This window comes from Dromaius novaehollandiae, chromosome 26, assembly GCF_036370855.1.
Source record: "Dromaius novaehollandiae isolate bDroNov1 chromosome 26, bDroNov1.hap1, whole genome shotgun sequence".
Taxonomy (NCBI): domain Eukaryota; kingdom Metazoa; phylum Chordata; class Aves; order Casuariiformes; family Dromaiidae; genus Dromaius; species Dromaius novaehollandiae.
In genome coordinates, this window is record NC_088123.1 from 7,183,993 (window position 1) to 7,193,986 (window position 9,994).

At 41.4% G+C, this 9,994-nt stretch overlaps 1 protein-coding gene across 2 annotated transcripts in view; it reads right to left on the minus strand.

Moving 5' to 3' along the window:
• DUSP26 (dual specificity phosphatase 26) overlaps positions 1–6,584 on the minus strand; it is a 76,315-nt gene extending 69,731 nt beyond the window's left edge. For both annotated transcript variants that reach the window (XM_026122276.2, XM_026122275.2), the window contains exon 1: positions 6,455–6,584. The gene's annotated coding sequence lies outside the window, so the exon portion shown is untranslated. The remainder of the gene's footprint in view (positions 1–6,454) is intronic.
• Between the last annotated feature and the right edge of the window lie 3,410 nt (positions 6,585–9,994).

Sequence of the window (9,994 nt, forward strand, 5' to 3'; positions counted from 1 at the left end):
GGTGCTCTGCCGATTCACTGATAGAAGACATCAAGGTTTCAAGTTCAAGCACTTAATTCTAAAGAATTAAACCCTATGTGGAGTATGACTATTTCTTAGAGCATGTCAGAGGCATCTACATTAGTTCAGTACCATTCCATTTTAATGTGTCTGGTCAACCCAGACTGTACATACTGCAAAGTCCAAACCTTGAATGAAGACAGATACCTTTGATCTTGACATACACATTAGGCCATGTTGATCTTTTCCACCCATCCTCTCAATTTAGAGTTACAGTTATATGGTATTTTTTCATGCACACAGTTCTGCAACAACCCAGGCTTTGCCTCAAGTACCCCAGGGCCTAGGCTGTAGAGAGAGCCAATGTACCAGCAGATTTAAACTGAAGTTAATAGAGCTACACTGATTTACAGAAGCATGCAGTGATAATCAGGTTGCACACACCTCTGTTCAGAAAGAGGAAATTCCCCAGTCTTAGCAGGGTTGTTCCTAGATAAAGGAAATGTCTGCTCCCTAATTGTTTGTTCTGAATTGTTCATGATGCTGCTTGCACATTTCTCACAGTTATGTGCTGCCATCAACTACTGTATAACCCTGCCCTCCCTTCCTAAACCAAAACATGACAGAATATGAAGACATGACTAACAGGCCCAGGGCACAGGCTAATCTGTAGAGACTGGTGGCTGAAAAAGATGGCCTACAGCTAATCCTTGTCAAAGGGAATAAACCGTGGCATTCTCCAGGATGAAGGGATAGAGGCTCTGATAGATCATTTTCCAACACAATTATTGGGCACACTGGTATCAGGGGGGCTTCCTTTGTTAACTCACTTTGAACCTCTTCTCACTTTATCAATACAACTTAAAATAGAAAACAAATACTTGACATTGTTTAACATTTGTCATTAGTGCAAGAGGCTGCAACAGTGGCTCCATGCCCTACTGCATTGTCTAAATTAATCCACTGAGGGATATTGAATTACTTAATCATGGCAGAAACTTACTGCCTTGGAAAGGCACGCTTTCCCTTCATTAGATTTAATATATTTCTCATTATACAAATCTGCCAGTGCAACAATAAGTCTTGTTCATAAATCAGTTTGCCCTTTTGCTTTGCAGTCTTGGAGAACTTTCATCAAACAAGACATAAATGGGACCTGTAAGACAGGAGGTCAGAGCAGCCCTGACCAGATATTAATATCTCTTCATTAAGCTTATTTTAATAGCACATTTTAATAGCTTCTGTAAAACAATTATGGGTTCTTCCTTTATTCCCCTTCATGTTGATATTTCCATAGCTCAAAAAAGAAAGGCAAGAAATTAATAGTTGGATTATTGTTTGTTTTGTAGTAGAATCTAGAAAGGCCAAACAGGTTTTTGGCCTCCTGTGTTTTGTGCTGTACATTAAAAGCTGACTGATTACTATTGTAAATTAATTTCTTGATATTTTGGTGCAAGTTTTCCAGGAAACCCTTCTTGAAAAAAATACATTAAAAACAGTATTTTAAAATACCACACTGTTTGGCAGTTCAAGTAGCACTTCTGTTCTTACATAAAGATAGCTGAATTTGCTTATTGCTTTTTAATAATATAGGGATTTTGTTTCATGACAGCTGATCATTATTCCACAACATCTGGGACCAACAGATTATGAATCACAACATAACCACATCCTGAAACATTATCTTACACAACAGCTACCTTAGAGTTAATTCTTCACTGGTAATATAACAGGCAAGATCTTAAAAATATTAAGGAGCTGAGAACTGAATTCTCCACAAACTCTACTGCCACAATCCAGAATGCTTTTCTTTATAAGATATTGCCTGTGTTCTGTCCCAAACTGAATCCAACTTTATTCTTGTGTTCTATTAATAAGAACTAGAATCTCCCCAAAAGCCCATTGTTCTACATGCTCTACCTAAATACAGTAAGAAACATTCTCAATGCCAAAGGCACATTAACAGACACACATGCACAGAATTAGACTACAGAATTTTGGCTCCTTCAATAAACCAGATTAAGGACAGAAAACAGTTTGTAGACAGGGAACTTGGGACAGAGCATTTCTGTGATTCTCTGCAGCTCACCCAGAAGATGTGGGAAAACCTGGAACGGCACCCAGACATCTGAATATCAGTCAAGAACTGACTACAAACTAAATATTCCATAAATGTGACATGGACTCATACATCTCATTTTGCCATTTCTCAACACATGGGCAAATGCCAAGACAAAGGATTAATTTTCACATTTAGTCACAGTTACTGCTTAATTGCATAAACTACCCTTTTGCCACAGCCTGCTGAGATGCCATCCTACATCTCTCCCATCCATTTCTCTCAGTTTCTAACTCTTTTCCTGAGGAAATAATCATCCCTTATTTATCTCAACCTTTCTGTTATGCATGGATGAAGTTATGGGCTGCTTCCTTCTCCATGAGTCATTTATCTCTAGATTTACTGCCCAACTCCATCTATTCTCTCCCCCACACTCAATACAGAATGCATTTCCTCCCCAAGAGGGCTTCACACTAAACCTGCCCAGTGTTAGTAGTAAGTCTGATAAATAGCTCTGTCTCTCTGACTTACTCTCTGGTGTTATGTTGTAAGCCAATTAAGATGTAAGAGCTCAGCAAGCTCACTCTGGTGCAGCTTCTGGGCAAATGGTCTCACTCAAATTCTTTGGAGGAGCCCTAGTGAAGTTGCATAAAAGCTCCCCTTATTTCTTCCTCTGCTGTCTATTGGATCCTGCTCTAGCAAGGTAAACATATGACACATTTTCAACACCCAGAACTACAGGGAGATACTCTGTGGAGTTTCCTAAAATATGGATTTGTATTAGAACAAATCAAAAGGACCTTTTGTCTTCATGAAGATGCACATACTGTGTCTAATTGTGTGGAAGGGGAAAAAGACTTCCTTTGGGTACAGCTGCAGTAGCTATTACTCTGCCACTTTTTGCCATTTTCTTCTTTGTATTTAGCTTCTCTTCATCACTTTTTAAATGAAGAGTAACTTCCTATTCTAAGATTTGTGGAAGTACATAAGTGTGTGTAAGACACATCCACATGCTTAGGATACTTCAAGTGTTTCAATTTCTGCCATTATACTGATTACCCTGTACCACCCTTTGCGTTTGACATATGCTTTCAATTTTCCATTTTATTTCTCTAGCCTTTGGTTCTTAGTTCTCCATTTGTGAGCATCTGCATCAATTTTCCATATGCATTTGCCAAGTAGCTGCAATTTCTCTCTCAGAAGCACTTTATATAAAGCTAGTCCTTACAGATAGGAAAAAATACCTGGTGCATCATTTTGGTCTCCAAGAGTTCTGAGGTGGGTCATTACACTTCAGCATAGGAAAATGTTTAGGGTAGCTGCTATCTTCTATTTCTAGTCCTTACCTTCAACACTTCATCATTGATAACTTCATGTATAAGACTTACTAAGATCCATTTAACATCTTAGTGCTTAATTTACCATTTCCCAAAGTCCTTTGAAAGTTCATCACTAACTTTAAAAGCAAGCTGCTTTTAAAAGCCAAAAGTTAAGAGGTAGCCTCTAAAGTATGGGGGGGAAAAAAGTACTCCAAGATCCACATACCCACAGTTCTATCTGTTGAGAAGCTCTACGGTCTTACAGTATGTAACCGCCATTACTGTTCCCCCCCCCCCCGCCAAGATTATCAGAAGCTCACAAGGTGGTGTTTCCTTTACATGCCAGTTACATTCCCATCTCCTCACATTTCTGTTTGCCAGGTTACAGTTTTCCTATACATTTCAAAGACATTCTTCCCCCCTTCCCCTCAAATCAAGGTTAGAACTGTTGCTGGGGTAACAAAAGATGAACTAAGTGATAGCAGAAATAAGTAGTTATTTCACAGCCAGTGCCTTTTTGTGGGGGCAACAGATTTGATTTTCATAGGACAGGCATTTCACAAGAAACAGGGGGGGAGGAAAAGACTAGTGGAGGAAATGACTGAGTTCTCTTGTGGTTTTGATCACAAGTCAAAAACCATGTTTAGCTGTCAAGGGTACTGTTAGGGAAGTCATCACAATGGAATAAAAGGGTGGAGGTAAGAAAATCTCCCTTGCTCAGGAATGTTTGCACATTTTAAGTGACAGTTTGAAATGTTATAGAGAAAACGCTTGACTGAACTTTGCATTATCATCCTTTTACTGCAGTTCTAATAAAAAAGGCTGGTGAGGAGAATGCCCTGATGATCCTATCAGTGAATCACAAACTTAAAGGCTTGTATTTTTAATTAAGAGTGATTAGACAGAACACAGTAAATATGTAGTACATGAATGATCATAGAACCCTAGAAGACAGGGTTGGAAGAGGCTATGTAGAATGACTTCATTTCAATAGGCAGAGAAAGCATATGCCTTTTGTTTGCTTTGTATACCTCTCCCTTTGTAATGATGTAACAACTAGAACAACAGAGCTTTGATCTTCATTATATGCTTCACTCACATTAATAATAATGAAAAAAATAAATACAATAATTTGCTTGGAACAAAAAAATAATTGCTCAGTTTTATCAAGAGACAGCAAGAAAAACAGTATTAACAAATGAGTAAAAGGTTTCAAATGAGAAGAGATACACTATTGAAGTTTACCCTTCTATCACCATAATATTTTAACATTATGAACATAATGAAGGATTGTTCAGTATGTGCTCTCTGTGCTGGAACTCCAGAGAGTATTATTTGCAGCAGAACAAGGAACAATCTCTAAGGAGGCCCTGGTTCCACCACTAACTTCCTAGTGGGACTTTGACTTCAGGCTTTTGACTCAGAGCCACACAACATTTAACTCAGGCAGCCAGAGAGGTCACTACTCCAAAAGCAGTCACCATTGCGGCATTAGGAAAGCAAACCAGATGTGCAGTTCCTCAGCCACCACAGTTTGCTACTTGGTCTATTAAAATAGAATGCCATCATTAATGGACCAGGGGCTGAACTGTATCTACCTTCCTTGCTATTGAAGATCATAACCCTTATAGAAGGGTGGAGCATGCAAACAGAGGAAGAGAACTTCTTCAGCTGTTACATCCAAATCAAACATGGTTTAAAAATCAAGTCCCTCAATCTTCCATGCATCAAAAAAGTGTCTAACATACATTAGGGGCCTAAAGTGTCCTACAGCATTCCATGGGCAAACATTTCCAAATTATCTCATCCATTTTGAAAATGTTACCTTTGGTTTATGCAACACTGATAATGAGTTCACATCTACCTCCAAGTGCTGGTTATTAAATGCAGTTATAACACACACCACACTCTTGGATGAAAGTTGAGAAGTCTTCTTACAACAGAAAGATTTACAAAAATATCCTAATCCATTTTATATATTTATGAACATGTTTCTCTAAGGCATCAGGGTACTTTTCAGGCACTAAAGGTCCCAAGTTGAACACTAAATATTCTCAAAAGTCAGAAATCTAACCAGTTACCTTATAACTTTATTAGTGGCAATGATCCCTGGGATGCTCAAGAGCCAAACTGTTTTTCTCAAGAGTACTGGACAATGGTGAATAATGTTTGCCCACGGCTTTTTTTTGATGCCCTACTGCCACAGCTATTTTTGTCCTTTACAAATGTGGTAGCAATTTAGCAATCTACTAGCTTGACTTTATTTCCCCCCCCCCCCCCCATAAACATGCTGCCTGCTGGATGCATAATTCAAATTCACATATAAACTGTGAGCTCTGTGCTTTAGCAAGAGCTATAATTTAAGCATAACCTCAGCAGAAAGCCATTCTGTGCCATCTCCCTGTAAAGTGTAATTTAGTCTGGATATGCAATCTTCCTCTCTGCCATTCTAATAGGGGAGCTTGTTTGCTAAATAATCATCATAGAGTTTTGCTCAAAGCACCAGCTTTATACAGAATTAGTTTTTTTTTTTTTTCCCCTTTCCTTCTTCTCCCTGCCACACATAAGCACTGCCAAGTTAAACAAATGCTCTTTGGAAAGTTATTACCACCATGTAGTTTTCATTTGAAGATATCACAATAAAACAACATTCTTTGATGCTGAGAGGTATGCAAAGTTGATAAAAACAGTAAATAAAATACAATAAGACATCAGAGCAACCTGAAGGGCAAAAACCTCACACTTTTTAAAGTCTGAGGGTGTTTCCCCCCTCTCTATGCTCTCTTGACACAGAGAGGAAACCAGCATGCACACCCCAAGACAGGCCAAGACACTAAGATTTAGTTTTCCATCCAGATTCATAGTTTCTACCAATTCCTCATGTTTGTGCCCATCCACCAGAAAGCAGCAGCTAAGTCAACTAAGGATTAAAATTTAGAGATTTATTGCAGTAGTCTAGGCCCATCTGCTACAAAGGGCAAAACTTCCAAGAGCCATCCCCAAAACCCCTCAGACCACACCAACAATCCCTCATCATTTCAGGGAGAGAAGACAGGGAATAAAGACATGTACTTACAGCCCCTTTTTCCCTATGCAGGAACACAGGAAGCAGCATGAAGCCTCTTTTGCTCACCACATTGCCCAACTAGGGTCACTTTCACAGCAGACTTCAACTGCAAATAGCAACTTCTAACAAAGGAAAAAAGAAAAAAAACTAGTAAATAAAAGCTCAAGCAAGACAGAAAGAGAAGGGGGTAGCTGGCCACAACTGAGCAAAACGGCAATAATACCTCAAGACGAGGAGGGGCAGTTTTAACCACGCTGGAGGCGGAGCGGGCCGGGACCCTCCCTGGGAGGAACGAGCCGCACCTGAGGCGATTTCTGCGCCGGGCCGGGCCGGGGGCTGCTCCCCGCGCAGCTGGGCCGCCTCGGGCCCTCACCACAGCCCGCGGCCTGACCGGGCCCAGCTGCGGCCGCCGGGGCGGCCACCTGCGGAGCAGGCGCGTACTTAAGGCAGCAAATGGCGGGCGGGGGGTTTTCCGCGAGGGCTGAGCGAAGCGCGGGCTTTTGCCGTCGGCTGCGCGAGACGCTGCTGCCTGAGGTAACTGGGGTGGGGCGCGAGGGCGGGCGCGGCGCGTGGCTGCGCGCTGTGAGGGGAGCGGGCGGCTGCTCTGAGGGGGAGCGCGCTCACCTGACGGGATTTTTATTTTCTCGCTCTTTTTCTGTTGCAGGTGCTGTTGTGTCTGTGGCGTTGGGCTCGGGTGCCGCGGGAGGACGGTGCTCGGGGGCTGCCGGCCCGTCGCCTCAGCGCCGGTTGGGCGGGAGCCGCTGGCGGCCTCGGCGCGGCGGGTGAGTAACGGCCCTGAGGAGCGGGGAGGGCCGGTCCTGGCGGTGAAACGCGAAAAACGAGGGTAGCACTGTTTACACTGCGTATCTTAGAAAGGGGGCGTAATTCAGGGGCTTAAGTGGAAACGAAGGAAGGACTAAAGCTGCCATTTTTGGTGTATGTCAAGGAGCAACAATACCAATGTGCCTGGAAACTCTTAGTTTGAAAACTGCTTCCTGCTTAAAGGAAGTACAGTGTCTAGGTGCTGTTAAAACAGGAATTGTGATTGTGCTGCCCTACGAGGTACTGTGTGGTATTGCCCCAGGGCATATTTAATCCTGGAGTTAACTGGGAGCTGAATAAGGCCAAGGAGGCCCTGTTTGAGAGAGCAGCTGTGTTCAAAATCTTGTTTTCCCCCTTTCTAGGAAGAGGATGCTTCCTCCCTCTTATAACTCCAAAGGAAGTGGTAGGCTTTGCTGTCTCAATACCTAAAACAATACTGTTGCGGTGTCTTTTGTAATAGAGCTATACAAGAATCTTGTGAGGAGAGGAAAGGGGAGAAAACACCTCAGAACAACCTTGAGAATCTACTGTCAATACAAAGGTGATGCAACAGGGGCTTACTCAGATGTCTAGGCTGACTATTGAAAAGCTTGTTCTGCCAAAGATTGCAGAAAGATGCTACCTTTTCCCAGTGCCCTGGGAATAGTAAAGACTGTAAGACGTTATTTCTCTATCTGATATTTCCTGACCTTTGCAGCCTGCTATATATGAACAGCAAAGATCAAGCTAAAGACATGGGAGAGCTCTCAGGATGAGTGCATTATTTAGTCTAAAAATCATGCCACCTCTGAGCTTTATCCTGTGCTGTACTATGGCTCTCAGTTTGACTTTGTCACTCTGGTTTTACCTGTACTTTTTTTTGTTTTGCTAATTCTAATTGGCCCAGAGTTCATAGATGTGCTTGAAAGGAAAAAAGGTGTATTTGATGACTGCTGGTTCTTGCTGCTTCTGCCTATACAGAAGTGATTTAAAGCAGCAAAACCTGCAGTAGAGGCAGTTGGGGAGATGATGCTCATCACTGGAAATCTGCTAGTTTAGTTTAAGGTGGGAGGAGCTCTGAAATGAGAACCCCCAAATCCTTAAAAAGCAAAGGAAGACATAATATGAAAACTATGAACAACAGTTATAAGTGTTGTTTCCTTTCTTCTTGTTCTTAATTCATTCAAAAGTGTCTAATGTTAAGAAACAGCATTTGAGTGAAAGCTAAATGTATGCATACTTAAGTTCTGGTGTTACTGTTTGGAAGTAAATTTCAAAGTTCTCATAAGGAAAACTCCTTAATGCTTGTTATGGGTAAATGGCAATATTTTGACTTTAATAAAAACATTTTGGATTCAAGTTTGGCTTGCATGCCAATTTCAGTGTAATGAAAATCTTTGCTCCAAAAGTGTTGACAGAGGGTGTTTCAAAGCTTACTCTGATTGCTTTAACAAAGTGTTTAAATTTTGGCAAAATAGCCTGTTCCTTTAGCATGTAGTTCAGTCCTAGCTGCTCTTATTTGTCAGCTGAAATGCTCTGTTATGAAACATTCTCAAGTGTTTCTAGTTAACACTGTTGTCACTAGATTACTCTCTGTGTAGTGGAGGGAAAAGAGCAAAGAGTTGTGGCTTAGAATAGTGCCTTAGCTTCACACTGAAGTGCAACTCTTGCAGAATGTTTTTTGTTTTATGTGCACTGAATAAGCTTGTGGCTTGTATGTAGCAGGTGGGTCTCCAATGACCTAGAGGAAGTTCAGGTGTTAGAGAAGATGGATCAGTTATGAATGACTTCTAGAATAAGTGAAGATGGCAAGTAATTATCTTGTTTGAGGGGATAGACTTGTGACCAAAGTATAGAGTATGCAGTAGAGAGTGCTGTATCTTGGGCAATGCTGCTGTGGAAGCACAGGCAGAGGGATAAGGTAAGGAAAGAGCTCAGGGTCCAGGAACAAAGGTCAGGCTGTAGAGATTCAGACTCTTCCCAATGCCCAGCTTATTTATCAGTATTAAAATGTATTGCTGCAACTTCACAATGGTAATGGTAGATTTTACAAAGCTCATCTAATGCTGATACTTTTGCTGTGTGCTTTCATCCAGCTGAATAACTCCTGTTAGAAGCACTTCACTGCTTCTGGATGTGGTGCAGAAAATGTACTTTCCTGCTTGTCATGGGCCTATATCTCCCATGCCCATGTCCTTTGTCAGCAATGGTTGCCTCACATTTATCTCTCTTCTGCTGTGAGTCTAGTTGCTTCTCCTCTAATACAAGGCCATGATTATTCTGGAGGACCAAATGAACTGAGCAGGGATCTTCTGTTGGCTTGTTCATAGAACCATTGTCTTTAATTGCTTTTAAGCAGCATGCTGAGCAGAGATTTTTCTGCTTTCTCTTAGCCAATATATCACTTGTTCTTGCCTTCTGTGATCAGCTTTTGACTTGCCCTGGCATTGCAACTGGCTTGTTCCTATTGGTGTTGGGCAGGAAAGAGGAAGGTGGGGCTTCCAGCTGTGCAGCTGAAGCTGTGTGTGGAACTTATCATTGTTAGAGGCAGTTTTATATTTTCTTAATGCAGTTAGCTGTTTAGATGCTGGTGAGGCTATTTGTTTTATTTAGTAAGGTTTTAGTTCTGTGTACGTAACATAGATTTACCTCTAGGATGATGCTTATGGGTGTTTCATGCTTTTTACCATAGGTTTTGTGGCTGACTGTTATGTTTATTGACATTGGTAGCATTAAATCCTAAAGCTA